The 27,508-nt window shown below is 47.1% G+C and overlaps 11 non-coding genes across 11 annotated transcripts; 5 read left to right on the top strand and 6 right to left on the bottom strand.

Moving 5' to 3' along the window:
* Positions 1 to 248: 248 nt before the first annotated feature.
* On the bottom strand, positions 249 to 320 carry TRNAW-CCA (transfer RNA tryptophan (anticodon CCA)). Its single transcript has one exon. It is a non-coding gene; the product is annotated as a tRNA-Trp (tRNA).
* Positions 321 to 446: 126 nt separating this feature from the next.
* On the top strand, positions 447 to 520 carry TRNAI-AAU (transfer RNA isoleucine (anticodon AAU)). Its single transcript has one exon. It is a non-coding gene; the product is annotated as a tRNA-Ile (tRNA).
* A 564-nt stretch (positions 521 to 1,084) lies between these two features.
* Positions 1,085 to 1,156, bottom strand: TRNAW-CCA (transfer RNA tryptophan (anticodon CCA)). The gene has a single exon. It is a non-coding gene; the product is annotated as a tRNA-Trp (tRNA).
* Positions 1,157 to 1,282: 126 nt separating this feature from the next.
* On the top strand, positions 1,283 to 1,356 carry TRNAI-AAU (transfer RNA isoleucine (anticodon AAU)). The gene has a single exon. It is a non-coding gene; the product is annotated as a tRNA-Ile (tRNA).
* Positions 1,357 to 1,920: 564 nt separating this feature from the next.
* Positions 1,921 to 1,992, bottom strand: TRNAW-CCA (transfer RNA tryptophan (anticodon CCA)). Its single transcript has one exon. It is a non-coding gene; the product is annotated as a tRNA-Trp (tRNA).
* A 140-nt stretch (positions 1,993 to 2,132) lies between these two features.
* TRNAI-AAU (transfer RNA isoleucine (anticodon AAU)) lies at positions 2,133 to 2,206 on the top strand. Its single transcript has one exon. It is a non-coding gene; the product is annotated as a tRNA-Ile (tRNA).
* A 564-nt stretch (positions 2,207 to 2,770) lies between these two features.
* On the bottom strand, positions 2,771 to 2,842 carry TRNAW-CCA (transfer RNA tryptophan (anticodon CCA)). The gene has a single exon. It is a non-coding gene; the product is annotated as a tRNA-Trp (tRNA).
* A 126-nt stretch (positions 2,843 to 2,968) lies between these two features.
* TRNAI-AAU (transfer RNA isoleucine (anticodon AAU)) lies at positions 2,969 to 3,042 on the top strand. The gene has a single exon. It is a non-coding gene; the product is annotated as a tRNA-Ile (tRNA).
* Positions 3,043 to 3,606: 564 nt separating this feature from the next.
* Positions 3,607 to 3,678, bottom strand: TRNAW-CCA (transfer RNA tryptophan (anticodon CCA)). The gene has a single exon. It is a non-coding gene; the product is annotated as a tRNA-Trp (tRNA).
* Positions 3,679 to 3,804: 126 nt separating this feature from the next.
* TRNAI-AAU (transfer RNA isoleucine (anticodon AAU)) lies at positions 3,805 to 3,878 on the top strand. Its single transcript has one exon. It is a non-coding gene; the product is annotated as a tRNA-Ile (tRNA).
* A 23,227-nt stretch (positions 3,879 to 27,105) lies between these two features.
* Positions 27,106 to 27,187, bottom strand: TRNAS-UGA (transfer RNA serine (anticodon UGA)). Its single transcript has one exon. It is a non-coding gene; the product is annotated as a tRNA-Ser (tRNA).
* Positions 27,188 to 27,508: the final 321 nt, after the last annotated feature.

Raw genomic sequence — 27,508 nt, 5'->3', positions numbered from 1 at the left:
CTGACCCTTGCAGGTTTTACATGCTTGATTCTTATTAATTTGAGGCTTTGCAACCCTCCACCCAATGCTATGAGCCCAGGAGTGGAGCTTCTTCCAGGCCTACGGCACATGCTCTTTAGGTTTGGCTGTTCACCCAGCCTTCTGAGGGTGATCGGGAGCCTGCGTGGGTGGGAGCCGGAATGGAATGATGGGACAACGCGGAGGGGCCAGAGGAGCCTGGCTTGGGTGGGTGACGATGAAAACCAACATGACCCCGACGTGATTTGAACACGCAACCTTCTGATCTGGAGTCAGACGCGCTACCGTTGCGCCACGAGGTCAGCTGTGGTGGCTCTGGAAAGCTTTAGGCTACTCCGGCGTCAATTCTTCAGCGGTTGCCCACAGATTGACCTGGTTGCCCTGATAGCCCTGTGCCAGCTTTGGCCGGCTCTCCCTATGCAAGTTTCGGCCGGTTAGCTCAGTTGGTTAGAGCGTGGTGCTAATAACGCCAAGGTCGCGGGTTCGATCCCCGTACGGGCCATTGCCCTTTTATTCCAACCGCGGTGGATTCCTATGGCCGTCGGCGCTTGGCCTAGTTTTCTTTAACCTACTCAACGGATAGCAAAGATGCCTATTTCGCTAGTGGCGCAGCTTAATTATGTCCCAGCTTAATTATGTCCCACAACACCTCAAGGCTCCAAGATCCAGAACCATATCTGCTAAAGATTGTGGGAAAACAAAAAGTTAGCTGACGCCACAAGCCCTGGAGCCTCTCTGCACGCTTATGTTAGAACCCGAGGTAAGACATGTATTCTTCGGGAAAGAAAAACAACCCATAACGCCTTGCAAAGCACCTTCTGACCCTTGCAGGTTTTACATGCTTGATTCTTATTAATTTGAGGCTTTGCAACCCTCCACCCAATGCTATGAGCCCAGGAGTGGAGCTTCTTCCAGGCCTACGGCACATGCTCTTTAGGTTTGGCTGTTCACCCAGCCTTCTGAGGGTGATCGGGAGCCTGCGTGGGTGGGAGCCGGAATGGAATGATGGGACAACGCGGAGGGGCCAGAGGAGCCTGGCTTGGGTGGGTGACGATGAAAACCAACATGACCCCGACGTGATTTGAACACGCAACCTTCTGATCTGGAGTCAGACGCGCTACCGTTGCGCCACGAGGTCAGCTGTGGTGGCTCTGGAAAGCTTTAGGCTACTCCGGCGTCAATTCTTCAGCGGTTGCCCACAGATTGACCTGGTTGCCCTGATAGCCCTGTGCCAGCTTTGGCCGGCTCTCCCTATGCAAGTTTCGGCCGGTTAGCTCAGTTGGTTAGAGCGTGGTGCTAATAACGCCAAGGTCGCGGGTTCGATCCCCGTACGGGCCATTGCCCTTTTATTCCAACCGCGGTGGATTCCTATGGCCGTCGGCGCTTGGCCTAGTTTTCTTTAACCTACTCAACGGATAGCAAAGATGCCTATTTCGCTAGTGGCGCAGCTTAATTATGTCCCAGCTTAATTATGTCCCACAACACCTCAAGGCTCCAAGATCCAGAACCATATCTGCTAAAGATTGTGGGAAAACAAAAAGTTAGCTGACGCCACAAGCCCTGGAGCCTCTCTGCACGCTTATGTTAGAACCCGAGGTAAGACATGTATTCTTCGGGAAAGAAAAACAACCCATAACGCCTTGCAAAGCACCTTCTGACCCTTGCAGGTTTTACATGCTTGATTCTTATTAATTTGAGGCTTTGCAACCCTCCACCCAATGCTATGAGCCCAGGAGTGGAGCTTCTTCCAGGCCTACGGCACATGCTCTTTAGGTTTGGCTGTTCACCCAGCCTTCTGAGGGTGATCGGGAGCCTGCGTGGGTGGGAGCCGGAATGGAATGATGGGACAACGCGGAGGGGCCAGAGGAGCCTGGCTTGGGTGGGTGACGATGAAAACCAACATGACCCCGACGTGATTTGAACACGCAACCTTCTGATCTGGAGTCAGACGCGCTACCGTTGCGCCACGAGGTCAGCTGTGGTGGCTCTGGAAAGCTTTAGGCTACTCCGGCGTCAATACTCCGGCGTCAATTCTTCAGCGGTTGCCCACAGATTGACCTGGTTGCCCTGATAGCCCTGTGCCAGCTTTGGCCGGCTCTCCCTATGCAAGTTTCGGCCGGTTAGCTCAGTTGGTTAGAGCGTGGTGCTAATAACGCCAAGGTCGCGGGTTCGATCCCCGTACGGGCCATTGCCCTTTTATTCCAACCGCGGTGGATTCCTATGGCCGTCGGCGCTTGGCCTAGTTTTCTTTAACCTACTCAACGGATAGCAAAGATGCCTATTTCGCTAGTGGCGCAGCTTAATTATGTCCCAGCTTAATTATGTCCCACAACACCTCAAGGCTCCAAGATCCAGAACCATATCTGCTAAAGATTGTGGGAAAACAAAAAGTTAGCTGACGCCACAAGCCCTGGAGCCTCTCTGCACGCTTATGTTAGAACCCGAGGTAAGACATGTATTCTTCGGGAAAGAAAAACAACCCATAACGCCTTGCAAAGCACCTTCTGACCCTTGCAGGTTTTACATGCTTGATTCTTATTAATTTGAGGCTTTGCAACCCTCCACCCAATGCTATGAGCCCAGGAGTGGAGCTTCTTCCAGGCCTACGGCACATGCTCTTTAGGTTTGGCTGTTCACCCAGCCTTCTGAGGGTGATCGGGAGCCTGCGTGGGTGGGAGCCGGAATGGAATGATGGGACAACGCGGAGGGGCCAGAGGAGCCTGGCTTGGGTGGGTGACGATGAAAACCAACATGACCCCGACGTGATTTGAACACGCAACCTTCTGATCTGGAGTCAGACGCGCTACCGTTGCGCCACGAGGTCAGCTGTGGTGGCTCTGGAAAGCTTTAGGCTACTCCGGCGTCAATTCTTCAGCGGTTGCCCACAGATTGACCTGGTTGCCCTGATAGCCCTGTGCCAGCTTTGGCCGGCTCTCCCTATGCAAGTTTCGGCCGGTTAGCTCAGTTGGTTAGAGCGTGGTGCTAATAACGCCAAGGTCGCGGGTTCGATCCCCGTACGGGCCATTGCCCTTTTATTCCAACCGCGGTGGATTCCTATGGCCGTCGGCGCTTGGCCTAGTTTTCTTTAACCTACTCAACGGATAGCAAAGATGCCTATTTCGCTAGTGGCGCAGCTTAATTATGTCCCAGCTTAATTATGTCCCACAACACCTCAAGGCTCCAAGATCCAGAACCATATCTGCTAAAGATTGTGGGAAAACAAAAAGTTAGCTGACGCCACAAGCCCTGGAGCCTCTCTGCACGCTTATGTTAGAACCCGAGGTAAGACATGTATTCTTCGGGAAAGAAAAACAACCCATAACGCCTTGCAAAGCACCTTCTGACCCTTGCAGGTTTTACATGCTTGATTCTTATTAATTTGAGGCTTTGCAACCCTCCACCCAATGCTATGAGCCCAGGAGTGGAGCTTCTTCCAGGCCTACGGCACATGCTCTTTAGGTTTGGCTGTTCACCCAGCCTTCTGAGGGTGATCGGGAGCCTGCGTGGGTGGGAGCCGGAATGGAATGATGGGACAACGCGGAGGGGCCAGAGGAGCCTGGCTTGGGTGGGTGACGATGAAAACCAACATGACCCCGACGTGATTTGAACACGCAACCTTCTGATCTGGAGTCAGACGCGCTACCGTTGCGCCACGAGGTCAGCTGTGGTGGCTCTGGAAAGCTTTAGGCTACTCCGGCGTCAATTCTTCAGCGGTTGCCCACAGATTGACCTGGTTGCCCTGATAGCCCTGTGCCAGCTTTGGCCGGCTCTCCCTATGCAAGTTTCGGCCGGTTAGCTCAGTTGGTTAGAGCGTGGTGCTAATAACGCCAAGGTCGCGGGTTCGATCCCCGTACGGGCCATTGCCCTTTTATTCCAACCGCGGTGGATTCCTATGGCCGTCGGCGCTTGGCCTAGTTTTCTTTAACCTACTCAACGGATAGCAAAGATGCCTATTTCGCTAGTGGCGCAGCTTAATTATGTCCCAGCTTAATTATGTCCCACAACACCTCAAGGCTCCAAGATCCAGAACCATATCTGCTAAAGATTGTGGGAAAACAAAAAGTTAGCTGACGCCACACTAGCCACAAGAGGAAGAAGAAAATATGATGCGGCGCGCGAAGCGCGCCGCTAAATTTTCACATGTGGGCGTGGCCAATGTGGGTGTGGCTTAAATGGGTGTGGTCATACGTGAGTGATTTTTTCCGAACTATAGCTTTTAGTGTGCCATCTTTCCCTTTTTGTATAGGTTTAAAAGAGCATGGAGGTACAGTACACTGAAGAGATTGTGGAAGTAAAATAAGCTCCAATGAGGCCAACAATTATACCAACAGCCAACAGCTTATGTCAGGGCCAGCAATGATAACCCCCAGCAAGTACTCACTGATCTCCACCGACCTACCACCTCCTCCTCAAATGTAAATGAGCCCTTACATTGGTTGGTGGCATACTGTATATCTTTATCAGGTTACAAAAAAAAAAAAACTTTATGGTAACATGCAGAGGCAGAGAGTGTTCAGAGGGAAAGCCCACATTTCTTATACGATTATGAGATTATAAGATATTTTCTTATGAGATATACTGTGACACCAGACCAGCAATATTAAGGCTCATTTGAACTAGCAGTTAGGGGGCTGTAAAGCCCTGCAGTTGAGCCACATGTTTACTACCCCCGATCTGCTACCCCTTTAGCTGCATAGGCAGCAGCTGCGGGTGTACACATGTGGCAGCCATGATGTCACAGTAGGAATTATACTAGACATATGCACTGCTTTAAAATGTAGTTTACGTTTCATTATTTTCAGGAGGTTTTTTTCCGGGTCATTTGTTATGATCAAAATTCGTTATTTTGAATAAATAAGCAAAATCTAATAATCCGAAAGTTCAAAAATTCATAAATTTAAAAATTCTGAATTTTGTATGTTCGGAAATTCAAAAATTCATAAATCTGAAAATTCTTAAATATGTAAATTAAAAAATGTGAACATTTTAAAATTTGCAGATTGGAAAGTCCGGAAATTCCAAAATACTAAAATTTGAAAATTTGACTATCGTATTATCCAAAAATCCAAAAATAATGAAAATCCGAAGATTTGAATGAACAAAAATGTGAAAATAAGAACAAAAATCTGAAACTAACTAACTAATAATAACCAGGTATTGCAATTGCCTTTAAAATTTGGCTGTTAGTGATCGTAACAAATACAAATTTATCTCACGTTACAAATGATCTAAAATAACAAATGCCTCATCTAAACAAATGGATTGTAATGATTTAATAATAATAAATAATAATAATAATTCAACGTTTTTATTATTTTTATTATTATTATTATTATTTATTATTATTAATTTGTTACTTTCCATTCATTTAGATGTGGCATTCATTATTTTGGATAATTCATAACTTCGGATAAATTCACATTCATTACGTTAAACAACGGCCAAAGTTAGCTAGTTTCAGATTTTCATTATTTTCAAATTTGTATTCGTTACATTCACTAACAGCAACATTTGAAAGTAATTTCCAATACCTATAATTTGATAGTTAGTAATAGTTATTATTAGTTAGTTTTTATTTCAGATTTTTGGGTCTTTGGATTTTTGGATATTCGTTCTTATTTTCAGATTTTCGCTCTTTTGATTTTTCAGATTTTCGAACTTCCGAATTTCCAAATTTTTGAATTTCAGATTTTTGGAATTTTCGAATTTTGGGTTTTTGAATTTCCGAATTTACAAAATTACAAATTTTAATTTTCGGAAAAATGAATTAAACATGTTTTCGTGAATTTTAATATTTTCGAATTAAAGAATTTGCCAACGATAAACAAATGTGGAACAAATGCACATATCCTAATTAAACCCCATTTCTTTTGCCAGGTGCTACCACCCACCAAACACAACCCATTCAAGTAACTGGGGCTGGTCTACAACAACCCCACAACTGTGTTAGTGCACTAGTGTGGGTTTCAAGGAGGTAAAGCAGGCGGTGAGGAGATGAAGGAGAAGATGAAGGAGAAGAAACACCTTCTTACTGCCTGTCTAATGCTCTCTGAAAAGCATATGTTGATTGCTCTTCAGAGAGCAGAGCTAGTGTGAATGAGCCCTAAGGTTTAAAGATGAAGCAAGCAGAAGGAGGGGTGAACAGAATACACAGATCCTGCATTCTTTTCTCCCAGTCAGAGAGTCTCTGTAGCAGAAGTAGTCAACTGAAGAGAGGTGGAGATCTACCTGCACAACACTGGTGAAGTGAAAGATCACAGGACACAGTGACAGATTTACTAAACCTGGTGCACACAGAATGTGATGCAGCTGTGCATAATAATCAATAATAATAACCAATTTCCAGGTTTGAGCCCCTGTTTACATCAGCATGATTTGACAGGTCAAATCGCATGTTAAATTAGAGCCTATTGCCAGCAATAGGTGTGTCCCAATCGGTGTGACGCTGACTTTGTGGCACCGCACCAATTACCAAAGACAGATATCCTTCAAGTCCCCCCACAAAGTCGGACTGAAATGCGGCTTTGAAAAACCAAGTTAGACTTACCGGTAACTTGTTTTCCAGAAGTCTTTCAGGACAGCACCTGAGAGATAGTGACTCCTCCCTCGTCCTTAGGAAACACCTTCTTCCTCCAAACTTTAAAGGGAGGCACCTCCCTACCAAACCTCAGTTGTAGAAGAGAACCCCCGGCCCTGACTGGAACACATAAACATTTACGTTAGTCACAGTGTAGCATAATAAAATACAATAGGGCGGGATGTTGCTGTCCTGAAAGACTTCTGGAAAACAAGTTACCGATAAGTCTAACTTGGTTTTTCCCAAAGCGTCTTTCAGGACAGCACCTGAGAAGATAACAGAGACTTATCCCTTAGGGCGGGACAACAGCTTGCAGGACCTTCCTGCCAAACGCTTGATCGCTGGCAGATGTGAGGTCCAGCCTATAATGTTTCACAAATGTGTGAAAACTCAACCATGTCGCCGCCTTGCAGATCTGTTCAGGGGTGGCACCAGCTCTCTCTGCCCATGTAGACACCAGAGCCCTGGTTGAGTGTGCACAAATCCCTGCTGGCGGGGATAACCCTGCCTGGGAATATGCCTCTGAGATAGATAATTTCAGCCATCTTGCTAAAGAAACTTTAGAAGCTTGGTAACCCTTTCTATTACCTGAAAAAAGTACAAACAGTGAATCTGAACGTCTGAAAGGCTTTGTCCTTTCCAAGTAACACAACAGAGTCCTCCTGACGTCCAACAGGTGGAAAAGGGTCTCCTTCTCTCCTTCTGGATTAATGCAGAAGGTTGGAAGTACTATGTCCTGAGTACGGTTCTGTACTGAAGCTACCTTCGGTAAGAATTTAGCATCTGTTCTAAGAATGACTCTATCTGGAAAAACAGACAGATAAGGTTCTTTAATAAATAGACCATTTAGCTCACTGATCCTGCGTGCAGAGACAATGGCAATCAGAAAAATGGTCTTTAACGTGAGATATCTGAGGGGCGCTTCATCCAGAGGCTCAAAAGGACCCTTTGTTAAAGACTGCAGGACTACCGACAGATCCCATTTAGGAAAAACTTTAAGAGGTGCTGGTCTAGACCTCCTAAGAGCTTTAAAGAATGTGATCACCAGTGGATCTGAGGCCACAGATCTTTCTAAAAACACAGTTAGTGCCGCTACCTGCACCTTCAGAGTACTAACTGCTAGTCCCTTGTCCTGGGCGGATGAAATACACCATGTATTATAAACCTTCCAAACCTTAGAGTAAATGACCCTTGTAACCCTTTTTCTACTTGACAAAAGAGTTGAGTTCAAATGGCTGGAAAAACCCTTGCTCCTAAGGAGCTGTTTCTCAGAAACCAGGCTGTGAGTACCAGGCTGGCCACTCCTGGATGATTTACCGGGCCTTGTGACAACAGATCATGCCTGAGGGGCAAATGACAACAAGACTTGACTGTCAGCCCTAGAACAGTTGAAAACCAGGCCCTTTTTGGCCAAAAAGGCGTGATTAGTATGACTGGTACTTTTTCCTTCTGAATTTTCCTTAAAATTAACGGAATTAACTGTAATGGGGGGAAAGCGTAACAAAGACGGAATTCCCATGTATATGCTAGCGCATCTGTCCCCAGTGACCCATTGTGATTGTTCAGGGAGAAGAACTGGGGAACCTGGGCATTCTCTTTTGAGGCGAACAGGTCTACCTCTGTTTACCCCCACTTTTCGGCAATCATTGCGAAAACCTCTGGGTTCAGAGACCATTCTGCTTCCTGAATAGGGTTCCTGCTTAGGAAATCCGCCAACCTGTTCAGGTCCCCTTTTAGGTGGACTGCCGATAGCGACAACAAATGCCTTTCTGCCCACCGAAGGATTTCCAGGGCTAGTACTTGCAGCAACCTGCTCCTTGTACCCCCCTGCCTGTTTAAATAGGCCACAGCCGCGGCATTGTCTGTGAGGACCTGAACATGCTGGGACTGAAGATCTTGAACAAACGACTCCAGAGCTAAGGCAATTGCCTTGTGCTCTCTCCAGTTTGAGAACCTTATGGCCCCTTCTTTGGACCAGGTTCCCTGAGTGAAAAGACTTTCTTAGGTGGGCTCCCCACTCCCAGGAACTAGCATCGGTTGTTAGTCTTTTCTCGACTAACCCTTCTGATAGGAAATCCTGTCTCTTCCACCACCACAGTGACCTTTTCATCTGGGTTGGCACTCTTACCTCTGTCTCTAGGGATACCACTGTGTGATCCCAAGATCTCAGAAGAAAAGCCTGCAGACACCTGAAATGCAGCCTTGCCCACTGGACAGCCAGCATTGTTGAGGTCAGAACAACCAAAGCTGACATAACCTGTCTCACCGTTAGACGCTGGCTGGTTTGCAGCATTGACACTGCACTCTGAATCCTGTCCTTCTTGTCTAAAGGAAGAAAGATCCTTTGATCCACAAAATTGATTAGATACCCTAAAAACCGAATCTCCTGGGATGGGTTTAGGGAAGACTTTTGGAGGTTCAAAATCCACCCCAGAGCCTCCAAATGGTTGCGTGCTCTGCCTAAATTGATATGCAATTCTTCGCTCGATGGGGCGAAAAATAGCAGATTGTCTGAAGATAATGAACCACGCCCCCCATCCTCATTGCCTGCCTGAGGAACCTCCGAGACTGGGGTGAGATTGGGATACGCAGGTATGCATCCTTCAAATCTACTGACTCCATGAAGCAACCTGGCATTAGAAGATTCCTGACTGAGAAAATCGAGTCCATCTTGAACCTTCTGTACTTGATGGATTCGTTTAAAGGCTTTAGATTGAGAATCAATTGAAATTTTCGGCTTTTTTTTACCAGGAAGACATGCGAATAAAACCCTCCTGCCATTCCTCTAGTGGTACTTGGACTACTACACCCTGCTGCAACAGTTCCTCGAGAGAGGACTTCATGGCCAGGGCCCTTACTGAGTCCTTTGGGGTGTTTGTAATTAAAAACCTTTTTGGGGGCTTTTGGTAAACTTGAGTGTGTAGCCCTGCGAGAGATTGATCAGAATAAATGGATTTGAAGTTATCCTTGACCACTGCGGAAGAAATTCTTGCAGTCTTCTGCCCACCCGCAGGGACGAGTCATTGAGATTTCTCAGCCTGTGTAGGAGGACGGAAGAGAATTCCGCTTTTACCGTTCGGTTTCGGAGCGGACCAATTTTTTGAGGTTGAAAAAGACATTTTGGAATCTGCTTTTTCTTTTTGACCGGGAAGGATCTCTTTTTATCAGCCGTCCTGTCAAGAATATTATCGAGTTCCGGCCCGAAAAGAAGGTCACCGGAAAAGGGAATCCCACACAGCTTGCTCTTTGATGCTGAATCACCTGGCCAGGTTTTAAGCCACAAAGCTCTTCTTGCAGCATTAGTTAAAGCTACTGACCTAGCTGACATCTTAATTACCTCAGCTGAGGCGTCTGCAATATAAGCAACTGCCGCAATCAGGGTAGGAAAGGAATCTAAGATTTCCTGTTTAGGGAAATCTGCCGCTATATAGCTGGTTAACTCAGTATTCCAAATTCCTGGTTACACACGTTGTGGCCATTGCTGGCTTTAAATTGCTCATAACTGATTGCCATGATCTCTTGAGCAAAAGATCCATACGTTTGTCCATTGGATCTTTAAAAAAACCTGATTTCTTCGAAAGACAGGTCTGTGGACCTTGAGACCTGGGAGAAGGTGGCACTCAGCCTGGGCACCTTGTTCCACACCGCAGCAGGGTCCTCCTCGAAAGGAAAACGCCTCTTGTGGGCTTTGGATAAAAGGGCTTTCTCTCTGGATCTTGCCACTATTTTTTAATGGCCTCAGAGATGACCGAGTGAACTGGGAAGGTTCACCCCTTAGGCTCATCTAACCCAGCATACATGAGGTGATGGAGTGATAATTCCTTTCTTTCCTTACTTAAGCCAAGCATAGCATGAATAGCCTTAAGGAGCCCGTCTACCTCTTCCAGCTGGGTTCACTAGTGAGTCACGAAACGTTTGAATCGTGGCATATAGCTCTTTCTTTACAGAGGCAACCAGATCCTCACATACAGAGGCTGATTTCTCTTTAACTAAAGAAGTGATGCAGGCACCGCATAGTTTTTTTTTCAAACTTTCTCCCAATTTGGCCCTGCAAGAAGGACTTCTTTTCTTTGGGTCAGAGCTTTTAGCCCTTAGTGAGACCCAGTCTCTGCGTTGATAAGGATCACCACACAAGTGCACAAGAAACCAGCCAGCCCCTAGTACCCAGACAGGCCCCTTGCCACAAAGGGTGGAAGAAAAAAGAAAGAGAGAGAGAGACCAAAAGCCAGATATAGGAGAAAAGGCAGACTTTAAACGCTGCCTCCTACCTGGACTTTGCTGGTGCCTGTGCCTGTCCCCAGGGGCGTAACTATAGGGGGTGCAGCAGTTGCAACCGCAACTGGGCCCTGTGATGCAGGGGGCCCATGCAGCCCCCTCTACATATGGCCGGCAGCAGCATAGGCAGCTAGCACACACTATTACATACCCCCTCCATATCCCCCTGGGGACAGGGACCCCTTCTCACGTGAGGACAAGGACCCCCACCTCCCCTGGGGACAGGGACCCCTTCTCACCTGGGGAAGGTAACTTCATCTGCCCTGGAGAAAAGGACCTCATCTCTTCTGGGGACGGGGACCCAATTCTGCCTAGGGACAGTCCCCCAATGGGGCACCTAAAAATGTAAAAAAATTTATAAATAAAACTACTGATACCAGTGGTGGAACTACAGGGCTCACAAAGGTCATACCTGTGACCACGCCCTGGAGTTCCACCGCCGGACTCGGAGGGAAGGGCCCTGGCTGAGGTTCAGGGGGGCCCTTCATGGTTTCTTGCATCGGGGCCCTGAAGGTTCTAGTTACGCCCCTGCCTGTCCCCACTGCTGCAGACTCTGACTCCTCCATAGTAGGTGTGCAGTATTCCACCTGTGGCTTCACACGCCGCCTCCGGACTCCTATAGTGCCTCTGCACCGGACCGGAAGTGGAAATAGGCACCAGCTCCTGTCCTACACCAGCAGCTGCCAACACAGCTTTCAATAGTAAGTGCCGCACACCTGACCATTCAGGCATTGCCAGTAGGGGGCCCCATGACAGCTTCTGCTTCGATCTACCTGTCAATCACCGCTAGCTGACGGGTAGATCAGGTCTAGGTCTAGCTGACGGGTAGATCAGCTATTCTGCTCACAGGACATGCAGGGAGAGAGGTGAGCTGAGGGAGGAACATCAGTTTGGGGTGGTAAGCTGAGCACAATACCTGGCAAAGTTTAATGCCAGGAGGGAGGTTTATGTGGAAATATGTGAAGGGTTGGAATAGCAGCGAGTGTGTGTTGGAGCCCTGCAGAGTTTGCAGCCCCCCCCCAAGCTAACATACATCTCCTAAGCAGGAACACATCACTATCTCCCCAAGCATTCTGTCCAGATAATGTGCAGTTCATTTATGACCTTTCCGTTTAACCCTGTGTTATCCAAACTCTGTTCAATGAAAAGTGTAAACTCACCACATAAACACTCTATATACAAAATAAAATTCCCCAATAAAGATCAGAACATAATGTTCACATTTGCATGGAAGCACAATTGAATGAATGCTGATTATTCAGAGAATTACCGTATTTATGTTTATTGAGGATTGCTTTTTTTTATGTACTAACAGTTAAGCTTCATACACACAATACGAAAATTGGATGAAAAATACCACTTTTGAAGCGTTTGTGCATACGAGCGTATCATTTTTTTTTTTTGGTGGGGGAATGGATCTTGGGTGGGAGTTCCCACACTTTTTTCCCCAGGACTTGACCCCTGGGTAAAACCCTGTGGTTAAGTCACACTTTTACCGTCCCCAATCCTTACCCCCTTCAGCTACAGAGGCAGTAGCCAAAGGTGTACACTTGCCATGTTGTGCCCAAATATCTGATCTTGTGCATCTATATGGGTTCAATAGCATCTATATGGGCACAATAGCATATGTAGCAATAGCCCCGTGGGGTCGCTGCATGTTTCAACATCCACACATTTCACCCTGCTGGTCAGACATCTGTAACACAGAGGTTTTACCAAAGCCATATCTACTGAACAGTGTGCTGCTCCTTAACCAACTGAGATCCGCGCTACAGCCAAATGACGGCTACAGCGCGGACCTGCATTGCCAGGACTACGTCTAATGACGTTGTCCCATGCACAAGCAGCCTGCGTGCTCTGTGATCAGCAAGTCTATGATCCCGACCCCTTACCACATGATCAGCTGTCAGCCAATGACAGCTGATCATGTGATGTCAACACAGCCAGTAAACTGCTATTTTTTCTCCTCGCGCCGACAGGAGAAAAAAAAAATGATCACGAGTGGCAGTGAGTGGGACATCAGCTCCTCAGTGCCCACCTGTGCCACCCACAAGTGCCACCGAGCAGTAGGCAACAGTGCTGCCTACCAGTGCCCACCAGCGCCACCCATCAGTGCCCACAGTGCCACCTATCAGTGCCTACAATCAGTGCCTCAAGAACAGTGCTGCACATCAGTGCCACCTATCAGTGCCCATCAGTGTCACCTACCAGTGCCCATCAGTGCCCATCAGTGCCGCCTATCAGTGCCCATCAGTGTCACCTATCAGTGCTCATCAGTGCCATCTATCAGTGGTACCTATCAGTGCCAATCAGTGCCACCCATCCGTGCCACCCATCCGTGCCACCCATCAAGGCCCATCAGTGGCATCTTATCAGTGGCCATCAGTGCCGTCTTATCTGTGCCCATCGGTACGACTTATCTGTCCCCTTCAGTGCCACCTTGTCTGTGCCTATCAGTGCCGCCTTAACTGTGCTAACTATTAAACATGATTATTTTTTCAAAATTTTCCATCTTTTTTTGTTTAGCAAAAAATAAAAACCCCAGCTGGGATTAAATACCACCAAAAGAAAGCTCTATTTGTGGGAAAAAATTATACAAATGTAATTTGGGTACAGTGTTGTATGACTGCACAATTGTCATTAAAAGTGCATCAGTGCTGAAAGCTGAAAATTGGTCTGAGCAGGAGGGGGGTTTAAGTGCCCAGTAAGCAAGTGGTTAAGTAAGGGAATGGCTCCCTCTAGTGTCCTTGTTTATGCTATTGCAGTCAAGACATTTTCCTTCAATGCTTGAGAGACAGCGCTGCAATGCATTGTGGACTGGGTAGTTCAATGAGGAAGTGACTCATATGTAAATTACCAGACAAGGAACTACTTACCCACAATGCTCACTTACCTACCCACAAGGCCATGTTAAAGAACTGCATGCTGGTTAGGATAATAAAAGGCACAGTGTAGCCATGCTCTTTCTCTTCCTCCTGGGACACCATTGAGGATCTGCCTGCAGGGAGTTTGTGACCGCGGCCTGGTTGGCGTGGAGCAGAATCACGAGGTTTCTACAGAGTTTCGGAACACAGCTGTGTTGGAATCAACGTGTGGATGGATTGGAGGATCAGAGATAAAACAAAGGTTCCTGCATTACAGTCACCGGTCGTCTGACGGAGCAGCGCCAGCTTGGAGCGGGACTGAACTACCGGAATCAGAACAGCACGAGCTTCTGGGCTCTGTGTGGTGAGCGGGCCCTGGCCCATATTGATAGAAAGGATGAACCACCGCTCCAAGGTAATCCTCGAGGACTGAAGCTCTGTCTCCTATTGATGAGCCCCAGGTGCTGACCATTACACACACACACTGAGCAAACAAGCAAGACAAATCTCTGGATAGCCGCACACTGGAAAAAGACTTGAAATCCCATCTTTAATTGAAACAACGTGGGTCACATCAAAACAAAATCCAAAAAAATCCACAGCAAAGGGAATAACAGGGTACAGGAAAAGCTGACGCGTTTCACACCACAATCAGTGCTTACTCACAGCTAGCTAGCTAGCAATGCAAAACGTGTCAGTTTTCCTGTACCCTGTTATTCCTTTTGCTGTGGATTTTGTTATTTTGTTTTGATGTGACCCACGTTGTTTCAATTAAAGATGGAATTTCAAGTCTTTTTCCAGTGTGCGGCTAGAGTTTTGTCCTGCTTGTTTGCCCTGGCCCATATTGTTATAACATTTTAAGTACTACACAAACTAGTTTCAGAAGGCTGGTGGGACCTGTAGTCCCACAGGGAGGTTTTCACTTGATTAGACTGTGTATAGCGAGGCTTCAGAGTTTTTTTTACTCTAACACCAATTGAATGCGGTGTTGCCCCCTTCAGTATATAGAGGAGTTCTACCAGTAGTTTAGATAATCAAGCACCCAGTTACCTATACATAATCTTTACTGTATTACAAATACTGCAGTTTAAAGGCTAGCTGAAGAAAGAAGACCAAAGACTTTACTATTCACCATAAAACACTTCTTACTTTCCCTTGTGCACTCTGAGGACTGCAGTGCAACCTAGGGGAGCCCTTGAGCATATGACATAAAAATAGGTATTATATTACACTGCTGTATTGTACTTTATAGCATATCGCAGGTTCCGGTGTGTCTCTGTGTGTGTATGCTCTGAGGAGTAAGCGGAATGTGCTCAATAGAAAGGATCTACCATATTGAGTGTAGATTCTACTCTTAGCCTGTCTGTATATACTCTCAAGTGAATATTGAGTTTGGGCATTCACATACATTTTGATTATTATTGCTGTCATTTCTTTAATCAGAATTACCACTGTTAGTAGCGTGTTTAACCACTTGCCTACCAGGCACGAACTCCCCCTTCCTGTCCAAGCCATTTTTCAGCTTTCAGGGGTGTTGCACTTTGAATGCCAATTACACGGTCATAATACACTGTACCCAAACAATTTTTTTATCATTTACTTCACACAAATAGAGCTTTCTTTTGGTGGTATTTAACCACTTCAATACCGGGCACTTAAACACTTTCCTGCCCAGACCAATTTTGAGCTTTCAGCGCTGTCGCACTTTGAATGACAATTATGCGGTCATGCTACACTGTACCCAAATGAAATTTTTATCATTTTTTGCCCACAAATAGAGCTTTCTTTTGGTGGTATTTGATCACCTCTACGGTTTTTATTTTTTGCGCTACAAATAAAAAAATACAGAAAATTTAGAAAAAAAATATGTTTTTTTTGTTTCAGTTTCAAAACTTTGTCAAATAAGTATGTTTTCTCCTTCACTGATGGGCACTGATGGGGCTACACTGATGGGCACTGATAAGATGGCACTGATGGGCACCAATGATGTGGCACGAATGAAGTGGCACTGATGAGGTGGCATTGATGGACACTGATATGTGGCACTGATGGGCGGCACTGATGGGAGACACGGATGGGCGACACAGATGGGCACTGATAGCTGGCACAAATTGGCACTGATAGCTGGCACGGATAGGCATGGATGGGCTGCACAGATGGGCATGGATGGGCTGCACAGATGGGCATGGATAGGCTGCACAGATGGGCATGGATAGGCGGCACAAATGGGCATGGGTGGGCACTGATAGGTGGCATGGATGGGCACTGATAGGCGGCACAGGTGGGCACTGATAGGCGGCAAAGGTGGGCACTCATAGGCGGCATGGTATTATGTTATACTGTACTAATGGATGCCAATCAGTGCCAAACAATAATGCATGCCAATCAGTGATGCCCATTGTGGGCACTGATTGGCATCCATTGTGGCACTGACTGGCATCCCTGGTGGTCTAGGGAGGATTACCTTTTGCTGGGCATCCCTGGTGGCCTGGTGGCATCCCTGGTGGTCCAGTGTGTGCATCCTCGGGGGGGCTGTGCTGATAATCGTTTAGCACAGACCCCCCCTGTCAGAGGAGCAGTGAGGAAAAGCCGATCACCGTCGGACTCTTTACCGAGATCGTAGTTGCAGGGTGTCAGACTGACACCCCGCAACAACGATCGCAGCGATGCACGCCCCTCGAAATCCTGATCACGTCATATGACGTCCGATCAGGATTATGCAACCACTTTGCCACCGTCAATTGCCTATATGGCGGGGGCGGCAAGTGGTTAATCACTGCTGGGTTTTTTATTTTTTACAAAAAAAAAAGACCAAAAATTTGGGAAAATTTTTTTTTTTTTTTACTTTTTTTTTCTGTCAGTACATTTTGTAACTAAGTCATTTTTCACCTTCACTGATGTGCGCTGATGAGGTGGCACAGATGGGAACTGATAGGCTTAACTGGTGGGCATTGATGAGGTGGCACTTATGGGCACTGATGAGGCAGCAGTTATGGGCACTTATGAGGTGGCACTAATGAGGAGGCACTAATATGCCACACTTATGGGCACTGATAGGTGGCAGTGGTGGGCACTGATAGATGGCACTTTTGGGGGGTGGCAAGGATAAGCGATACAGATGGGCACTGATGGGCACTGATGGGCATTGATGGGTGGTACTGATGGGCGACACTGACGAGCATTGGTGGACAGCAGTGATGGGCATTGATGGGCAGCACTGATAGGTGGCACTAATTGCCAGCACTGACTGGGATGGCTAATGGCAACTGATTTGTGGCACTTGTGGGCAGTGTAGACTCTGATCACTGTCATTGGTGGGCACTGTATGCTAGCATTGGTGGGCACTCCATTTTTTACAATTTATTTATATATTGTAATCAGGGCACTGATCAGTGCCCTGATTACTTCCCTAGCTGTCCCCTTTGAGGAGATGCTGCTGATTGGCTCTCCTCTCCTCACACTCCATCAGTGTGAGGCGAGGAGCGCAGATTACCGGCGTCTCCATGTTTACATGTGACTGGCTGTGATTGGACACAGCCGATCACATGGTTAAAGAGCCGCTGACGTGGCTCTTTACACAGATCAGTGACGCATGGTGTCCTAGCAACACGGTTCGGCCACGATCGCCGCGCTGCACGCCCCTGCGGGAGCGGCCGTTCAGAGCCACCCTCATATGCAGGACAAGAGCTGCACCACCCTGCCGCCATTTGACGGTGGGCGGGCAGCAAGCAGTTAACCAAGTTACACCAGTAAACTGTTTATGTGGTTTATTTACAACCTGTGTGAGATTCTTTTATCACAGCCGGAGAATGGTGGATATCCAGGTCATGGTAAATTGCAGTATATTGTGCTATAATTGTGTTGCTCTTTATCATTGGGTCTCACCCAAACATTACCACACAGTTGTACCTAGGGGGTCGAGCCCATATTCAGGGGTTGATAAGCAGAGTGCAGGCCCAAAACAATTATCAGCAGCTTCTTAGGGGGTCAGTGCTACACATCCATTTTGGCACACTTTCCCAGACAATGAATAGTCTCTTGCTTGTTTTTGTTGTTTTTATTAGGGGATTAAAATTGGATGAGGAAAAGGGACATGGGTTGCCCAGATAATGAACACTTCTTAATATAATAAAAGTAGTAGCATCTAGATCTGACAGTCTCTTCCTCTGCACATCTCCTCCAGCACATGACCAGTGTAAGACAGAATGAGCCCCATTTTCCGTAACTGTTATGCCCCATACTCCCCTTACCCTCTTATAATCGATCTAGAATAATTGAGACCACACTTTGCCTTTTGGAGTATAACTGGCCATAACAGCCTTTATTAAACAATTCAACCAAAATAACTCCCATATCAAAATATATAAACATAAACAACATAACCACACACATCGTAACATTTTAACCCAGATTGTTGGTCTCTAACGGCGACCCACCTTTTTCCATATGTATATCTCACTGCACACCGCGGAACCATTTAAAACCTGTTAGTCTACAGCTGTGACCGCTCGTAGACACCCACCTTCCCGCAGTGCCACCATTATCAAATTCCAGCCCCCTTGCTGGAATCCACCGGATGGGCTGATCAGAGATGAGCCCCCCACCCCATTTTTCATCACATACATTTACTGCCACCGAGACCAACCAGCAACACCACCACAGCCCGAAAGGGTGGCCACCTTACTCTTGAGGGCGCCTCCCCAACCTCAGAGCCCTTTGGATCCCGTCCTGCAATCCCACTGACCATAGGTCAATCCCAACATCGGACAGATGAACCCCATCCTTCCTCCGCTACAGTCCGACATTCTTCTCCAGCTCTACATGTCTTATTACCAAAGCTCCGTGTTTCACCAGGAGCCGCCTCACCAATTTGTTTACCCAGATCCTGGTCTTCTGAATGCTCATCACTGACCTTGCCCATCTCCAAACTGTCCGTGTCATGATATCCGACCACAGCAACACTGTATTCAGAAAAGTTTCTTTCACTAAAAAAAATCCGACTTGATGCCGGCGATCAGATCCCTGACCGGGTGATACCCCAAATAATTGTATCACCAAAACATCCGGTGGAGCACCCCAACCAGCGTACCTCAGCACATCTTTTACTACTCTCTCCCATTTCATTCCAGGTACCCCCAGACATCTCAGAAACGCTTCCCCCCGGGATATGCCTAATTGATGGCCATTGGGCCTAGCATCTCCCCTCCTGGCTCCCCAACACACATAGGAGTGCCCAATGATCCAGACAAGGCATTGTGAACCTCCATCTGAAATGAGATAACAAAACTACAGAACCCAGTATACCTTCCAACTAACGGACACAAAAACCCCTTTTTATACATGACCACCATCACTTGCCGTCAACCCCACACACCCTTATTCCATTGTTTTTTTTTTTCATTCAACCACCAGTTGAGGCCTAATGTAGGACCGAAATCTCCTCGATTACCAATCCTACGCACTGCCGCTCCGTCCAACCCACATCTGGCAGCTTCAGTAGCTGCCCCTATGCGGAAGGAGTGCGAAGCGTACTGTGCCCCCTCAAACCCCACCCTCGTTAAACATTTTCTGAACACCATAACAAACTGAAATTTAGACAGGTGAGACCCGTCCAGGTGCCATAAAAATGGGCCTCCACGTTCGGACTTTCAGAAACTCCTGCACTGCTCCCACTGGGCACACCTCCGAACCCGGCAGTGCGAACAACCATATGTCCACCCCTTTTTCCTTGTTGGTCTGTCTTTGACCCACGCAACCTACAACACACCCTATCGCCCTCCAATCTCTCATCCCTTTCCAGTATACCACCTGCAACTCACCGGTTCTCCAATCCTGAACGCGCCCTAAAATGCCAATGAAAAAGCCGCCCTAAACAGCCTCACCTCATAAACATAAGTGCACACAGCACCCAAGAAACCAAAATAGTCCGGAGGTTGGAAAACATCACCGGCGCTTTGCGTCCACCTGCCTGTGACCTTTTCTAAAACATTTAAGTGATTGTTTCACCCAAAAATCCTTTGCTGCATCTTCCCCCTCCCTTAGCTTGAACAGGAAGGATAAACCCGCCAACTTGCACTAGATGGCCGACACCGACCCCCCCCCATGCTCCATGTGTTGGGCCACAAAGTACAACACCAACCTGACTTCTTCCCTATCCTCACCAACTCCAGTCTCCCATACCAGCAGTGACCACTCTTTCCAGACTTTATTATAGTATGTCCACGTGGCTTCACTCACGGACCTGCAAATCCATCCCACGGCGACTCCAATGCCAGTTCCCAAATCCAATCCGGGCATGGAAGACCCTCCTTCGCTGCGCCCGAAGCCAGCTCCCTGAACCTGTCCCACTGAAAGTGAGACAGAGCGTCAGCCAAAGAGTTGTCTACCCCCGGAATGTGAACAGCATAGATAAAAATGTTGAGCCGCAGACACCGTAACATCAGCCTGCGCAACAGCCATATAACAGGTGGCGACAATGCCAACATGCGGTTGATCACTTGGACCACCCCCATATTGTTGCAGTTCAGCTGCCATTTCAAGTCTTGACAATCCTCCCCTCATAGCTCCATTGCCAGCACTACCGGAAATAATTCCAGCAAAACCAGATTCCAAGTAAACCCAGCCACAACCCACGCTGGAGGGCAGGGTCCTGCACTCCACTGCCCCCTAAAAAAATTCCCGTAACCCGTGGATCCTGCTGCATCCGTAGATAACTCCACGTTGCAATTACTCACCGGGCCCGACATCCATACGACTCTCCTATTGTATGACTCCAAAAACTCGTTCCACACACACAGGCCATCCCTATGTTCCTTGTTCAGCTGAACAAAATCCTTAGGAGCCTTGATCCCCGCCGTAGCTGCCAACAGCCATCGGCAGAACACTCTCCCCATGGGGATTATCATACACTCAAAATTCAACTTGCCCAAAAGGGACTGCAGTACTCTCAACTGAACTTTCTGCAATCCTTAGATCCCCCAAATTTCGGTCTGCAAATCCTCCAACTTCTCTCTGGGCAGCCTACACTCCATTGCCTCCGCGTCAATCACTATACCCAAAAAACTGAGTTCCGTCGTTGGAACCTCAGTCTTTTCCACTGCCAAAGGCGCTCCAAACCTGCACACGATGTGTTGATAGTAAAATTGCACACACGGTGGAGGCAGGTAGGCCAATGCACAGAAAATCATCAAAATAGGGATGGCCTTGCGGTTCGCCCGGCGGTCGATTCGTGGCAAATTTTGCGTGTTTGCGATTCGCCAAACTTGCGGACTTCTGACGCTGTTTGCGCAGCGGACATATGCGTTTACATTGTGAAAGAACTTTGACCCATGATGACACATCCATCATGGGGTACAGGACAGCCAATTGAGACATTTCAGCACATGGACAATTGGACATTCCCCCTACCTTATAAATAGACCTGATCTGGCGGCCATTTTACATTCTGTCTTTTGGCAGTGTAGGGAGAGGTTGCTGTGTGGAGCAGGGACAGACTGTAGTGACACAAATCACTAGCTATTAGGTCCACAAAAGTTCTTTTAAGGACTGGTATAGGTGTACAGTATATAGGGTTCTGGTGCACTGCTGCTGACTGCTGTGCTGGTGATTGCTGAGTGCACTGCTGACTGATCCTGCAGCTGTCTTTTGTCAGTGTAGGGACAGAATGCTGTGTGGAGCAGGGACAGTCAGTTTAATCACTAGCTATTACTATTAGGTCCACAAAGGTGATTTTAAGGACTGGTATAGGTGTACAGTATATAGGGTTGTACACGTATAATATACTTTCTTTCAAATATAGAAAGCCTATTATACTTGACTGCTGACCGATTCTGCAGCTGTCTTTTATCAGTGTAGGGACTGAGGGACAGTCTGCAAATCACTAGCTACTAGGTCCACAAAGGTCCTTTTAAGGACTGGTATAGGTGTACTATTTGGTGTGCAGTATATAGGGGTGTAATACACATATAAAATACTTGTACATATAGAAACCATAGTATAGTGCATTTCCACTGTGCAGCATTGTGACTGCTGAGTGGTTCTGCAGCGATACTACAAAGAGTGCTGGTGACACAGGACTGCACTGCCCTGACTGTAGCACTGATCATCTCCTGCACCCCCTTCATAGCCTGCCCTGACCTTGCCTCTCCTCCATGGCCTTCATGTGCTCCTGAATTGTCAAAATTTCACAGATAAAAAAAGAATACTTGTCATTGTCGATCCCAGGTTCCCTTAATACTTTTGTTATGTCAGTGTCCATGGGGTGGGACTATGTGTGCACAGCTATTAAGTAGTTTGTGGCTGAAAATATGACCTGTAGGCTTTTAAGGTTCACCTGCCATTAAAGTCAATGGGGTCCGCCGCGAACTTTGCGGTTCGCAAACCTTTGGCCACTTTTGCAGGTTCGCGTTCGCGAAAAGTCCAGTCGGAAGTTCGTCCATCAGTACATCCAAATAATGGATGACGGAATCCAGCCCTGACACGTCCCTAACCGCCCACTCCAAAAAGGAGCTAAATGCCTCGAACATGGCACACGAAATGGAGAAACACATGGGCAAACATTTGTCCACATAAAACTACCCCTCCCAACAACAACCCAGCAAAAAAAAACTCTCGGGGTGTACTGGCAGCAAGCGGAACGCAGACTCTATGTCCGTCTTAGCCATCAATGCCCCCTGCCCATACTTTCTGACCCACCGTACCGCCACGTCAATGAAGTCCTCCATGGACCCCCCCTTTGGGAAAGACAAGTGGTGAATCAGCCGGAACTTGTTCGGTTCCTTCTTAGGCACCACCCCCAGCAGAGAGATCACCAAGTCCGGCAAAGGTACTTCCATGAACGGCCCCCCCATACGACCCAGCGACACCTCTTTTCCCAAATTCTCACCCACGACCCCGCCATGTTCCAATGCAGACCTTAAATTCCTAGCCAGCGGTGGCACCACCGACAAAGAACAAGGTATCCGAAAACCTTCCCTAAATCCATCCGCCAACAGTTTTTTGCCACTTCCATGTCTGGATACCTACTTAGAAAAGGCGGCATCCTGTCCCATTTCACTGGCATCATCCCTTTTGTTAGTAGGCTCGCTGGGATGTTTCCCTTTTTTGAAACATCTGGACAATGGATGGGTACCCTCAAAACCCGAACACTCATGCTTGAACTTCCAGGAGCTCCCAAATCTACAGGAAACTTCATTATACTGCCAGCAGACCCCCCACTTTTTACCAGCCGAAAGTCCCGAGGTGAAACTGTGACAGGGCCCTCACTGATGACATGAGCCGCATCCAGAGGCTGTGCCCGTCTCGACTCCTCTACACTGACCGGGATTGCTGGCTCTTGTGGTTCCTCCTCCTCAGACAGCTGCCCATCAGACCGGTCACTCCACCCGGGAGGCTGACGGCGCCACCTGCCTAGGAGAGAAGTGGCCCCGGAGGCCGCGTCCTGACCCTGCAAGGGCCGACTCCCACGTGCTGCTGATCCCCTGCTGGGAGCCGCCCTGGTCCTCTGCACACTGGCTGGGTGATGTCCCGTGCCGCCATCTTGGCTCCTGTTTCTCCCCCCACCCCCTGCTCTCCTCGTGCCCTGCTCGGCACACCAGGCCTCCTGCTGACCCCACTATCAACCCCCCTCACTTCCGCTGATCCCAAAATGCTCACCTCCATGACTCCCAGTCTGTTGCTCCTCTGAGGGGAAGCGGCGCCGTGCTGGCCGTGGCCCTGCTCCCTGCCGAAGGCCTGCGGCGTGTAGACTGCCCTGGCCCTTTTGTACAGCCGGTCACTGGCCACGTCACCAAATTTCTCTTCCCTGGGGCTCTTAGTACACATCACAGGCCGCGACGGCAGCCCGTGCGAAAACCACACCGGGGGCTGCGATCTCCGCGCGCAGGGGATCACATCCACGCTGCTAGAGCTCCCCGCTTCCTCTCCCACCAGGTCTCCCACCTGTCTATGCAGCCAATCGACTCCCCTAGTTGCCGCCGTCGCCCTCAGCCCCGCAAGGATCCTGTCTATGTCAGCCATCTTACAATGAAAGAGGAGCAGCGTATAAAAAACTGCCTCCTCTTGCTAAAACTTCTTCCAACAGCCGCTTCCTGGCTCCTCCTTCCCCTTTTTTAACACAACTCCCCTTCTCCACCAAAGTTCCTCTCCCCCTCCCACTTCCTTTCATCCATATTGCCGGAACCAGATATTACATTAAAACCGCAAGCAGTTTTAAATTACTTTTTTTCCGTTAAATGTCATTTTGTGCAGGGACTGTTCTAAACAAGGGAAACACGTGGCACTTCACAGGCATACTATAGACAACCCCCAGGCATGATATTTAAAGGAATATTTCACTTTTTTTTCACTTTAATCGTCATTAAAATCAGTGCTCCCGAAAAAACGGCCGTTGACCCATGTCCCCTGGGGCAGGAGCCAGGTCCCCAAACCCTTTTTAGAACAATATCTTGCATATTAGCCATTAAAATTAGCACTTTTTATTTCGAACATTCGAATCCCATAAACTTCAATGGGGTTCTAAAGTTCGCACAAATTTTTTGGTCCGTTCGAAAGTTCTGGTGCGAACCGAACCGGGGGGAGGATGTTCGGCTCATCCCTACCTAGGAATGTAAACTCAAAGATCCAGAACAATACCTACTTAACAAAAAGTTAGTTTACTTCACATCAGCCACAAGTCCTGGAGCCTCTCAGCACGCATATGTTAAAAACTTGTAAGTCGTCCAAGATTCTGCCAGACAGTGCCCCACATAGCCTTCCCCTGCCCTCAGAATTTAGGGAGGGAGCATATTTCTCCAACATACAGTGGTGAATACAATAAAATCCTGTTCCCTACAGATCAGTGTAGACACAAGAAAAAAGGAATACCTTTCAAAGTGGACAGCCACTATGAGAAAGACTGACGTCCACTTCAACCAAGTAAACTGTTTAAAATCAGCCAGAACTCATCTCTATTATTGCCATCAATGACCTGTTCAAGGAGAAGCACCTGCCAAGGTCAGAAGTAGCAAGGCCATGAGGTTAACAACGTGAGTGGGTATCCCACAGTCGAGAAAATTCTTCATTACTCTTAGGAAGTGGGGCTCACACCAGCAAGAGTTTAAGTCAGAGGCCTGCTGGCTTTATCCAAAGTTTGACCGCATGTTCAACATTTGCTTGTCCCCATCTATATGCTTACAATAACACCAAAAGCTGGTTAGAGGGTAACCAAAATCAAGGCTACAGAAAATCCCCCTGAAAGCAATATGAAGTTCCTTCACTCTTTTAACAGAGAGAGAAGGAAAGATGGCTTTCTAGGTGACTACCCGTACACATGGCTTGTCGTTGATGGACACTAGGGTGCAGTTTGAACCCTGTGGTGGACTGGCATTTTTCAAATCTGGGGATGCTGCTGCCTATATGCCAGGAGATATTTACATGGTCCTCCAGCTCATAGGAAAGGGTTTATCTGGTGTTGCCTACAAGTGATGGGCATGGGCAAAGAATACTATTGTTATCCAAGAGACTTTTCTCTCTGGATCTCCCAATGTGTTTCGAACTAAGGACTGAGGTAATTCTTCACCTTTGGTCAGAGGAGAGCAAGCCACAAAGTTTAAGGAAAAAAAATTGCGCTGTGAGCAGGATTTGTACCTACGCGGGGAGACCCCATTGGATTTCAAGTCCAACGCCTTAACCACTCGGCCATCACAGCTTGACTAGTAATTTTTTTTTTTTTAATATGTGACAATTGAAATCATCAATCATTAGTTGTAAATTGGAGTGGACCGAACACCCCCGGTTTAGTTTGCATCAGAACACGTCGAACAGGCAAAAAGTTCTAGCAAACATGCAAACCCTATTAAAGTCTATGGAACACGAACATGAAAAATAATTTTAAAGGCTTTTATGCATGTTATTGCCATAAAAAGTATATGTGGAACCAAGTACTTCCCTAAGGGACATGTATCAATTAAAAAAAAAAGTTTTTAAAACAATTGTTTTTTTAGTAGCAGTGATTTTAATAATGTGTAAAGTGAAACAATAAATATGAAATATTCCTTTAAATATCATGCAGATTCCACCCCCCCCCCCCCCATCCCATGTGAATGGGTATCGTCTATATTGTACCCCTACCCATTCACCAAAATATTCCTTTATTAGAAACAAAAGGGTCCCGTGAAAAAACTCTGCCTCCGAGGTGACTGCTGTCTTTTGGCTTTGATAGCTCTTATATAGACAAGGACGGGGCCACCCGCTGACATAAACGGATGACCCCCCCTGATGTCACATGATGTCAGAAGGGGGAGGGGTCACTTGGTTACATCACCGGGTGGCCCCGCCCTTGTCTATATAACAGCTGTCAAAGCCAAAAGACAGCAGTCACCAGGAGGACTACCATGGAGCTTTTTTAATTTGTTCTATTTTTCGGGTCCATCGGGTGGTGTGCTTGAAGGTGGATGGACACTTTTTTTTTTTTCTTTTTTAATATAGGAATTGTCACAAACTGTCTGTTGTGGTTTTTACTTTTGACACTTTTTTGGTGAAAGGGTAGGGGTATAATGAACCCCATACCCATTCACATGGGGGGGGCAGGATCAGATTCTTAAAAGCCCCCCACCCGCAGACCCCCACAACCACTAGGCCAGGGTTGAGGGGAGGAGGCCCTTGTCCCCATCAACTTGGTATGGTCTGGTATGGTTCATGCACAGCCAAAGGTCAAGTAATATGAAGTTCCTTCACTCTTTTAACAGAGATAGAGAAAGAAGGAAAGATGGCTTCCTAGGTGACTACTCGTACATGTGGCTTTTCGTTGAAGGATATTGGGGTGCAGTTTGAATCCTGTGATGGACTGGCATTTTTCAAATGTGGTGGTGCTGAGATGCTGCTGCCTATATGCCAGGAGATATGTCCATGGTCCTCCAGCTCGCAGGAAAGGGTTCATCTGGTGTTGCCTAAAAGTGTTGGGCATGGGCAAGGATACTGTTGTCATTAAAGACTTTGCTCTTTGAATCTCCCAATGTGTTTCAAACTAAGGTCTGAGGTATTCCTTCACCTTTCACCTTTGTTCAGTGGAAAGCCAGCCACAAAGTTAACAAGAAACCTTCACAACAAAGAAAGCAGAGGGTCCTGTAAAGATTCAGATGTGTTTCCATTCTTTATTACATCTGATTACAGCCTGTTGTTTGCTGTCTTCAACCCTCAAGCCAGGGTGAGGCTACTTGGCAAGTCATGATTAATGTTTAGTAAATTTGTCATGCATATCCTTCTTTAACAATAAAGTAACATATTCTACAGCTGCTATGTCAGGCTGAACACTATATAATGTAAACGTAAAATAGAACATAAGTTAAATAAATTAAATTAAATGTCAAATATATCACAAAGAAAAAATATTTGCGCTGTGAGCAGGATTTGAACCTGCGCGGGGAGACCCCATTGGATTTCAAGTCCAACGCCTTAACCACTCGGCCATCACAGCTTTTGTGATGTACAGAAATATGTTATCTTTTGGGATGGGCCAAACACTCCCAGGTTCAGCTCACACCAGAATACTTCAAACAGGCAAAATATTTTAGTGAACATGCAAACCCTATTAAAGTCTATGGGACACGAAAAACCAAAAGTCCTAATTTAAAAGGCTTATATGCATGTTATAGCCATAAAAAGTGTATGGGTACTGCCCTAAGGGACATGTATCAATGCAAAAAAAAGCTTTTTTCAGGAGCAGTGATTTTATTAATGCTTAGTGAAACAATAAAAATGAAATATTCCTTCAAATATCATGCCGGGGGGGGGGTCC

Source organism: Lithobates pipiens, unplaced genomic scaffold, assembly GCF_037356315.1.
Source record: "Lithobates pipiens isolate NorthernLeopardFrog02 unplaced genomic scaffold, aLitPip1_a1.2 Scaffold_8, whole genome shotgun sequence".
Classification (NCBI taxonomy): domain Eukaryota; kingdom Metazoa; phylum Chordata; class Amphibia; order Anura; family Ranidae; genus Lithobates; species Lithobates pipiens.
This window is presented reverse-complemented; position numbering and strand designations above follow the sequence as displayed.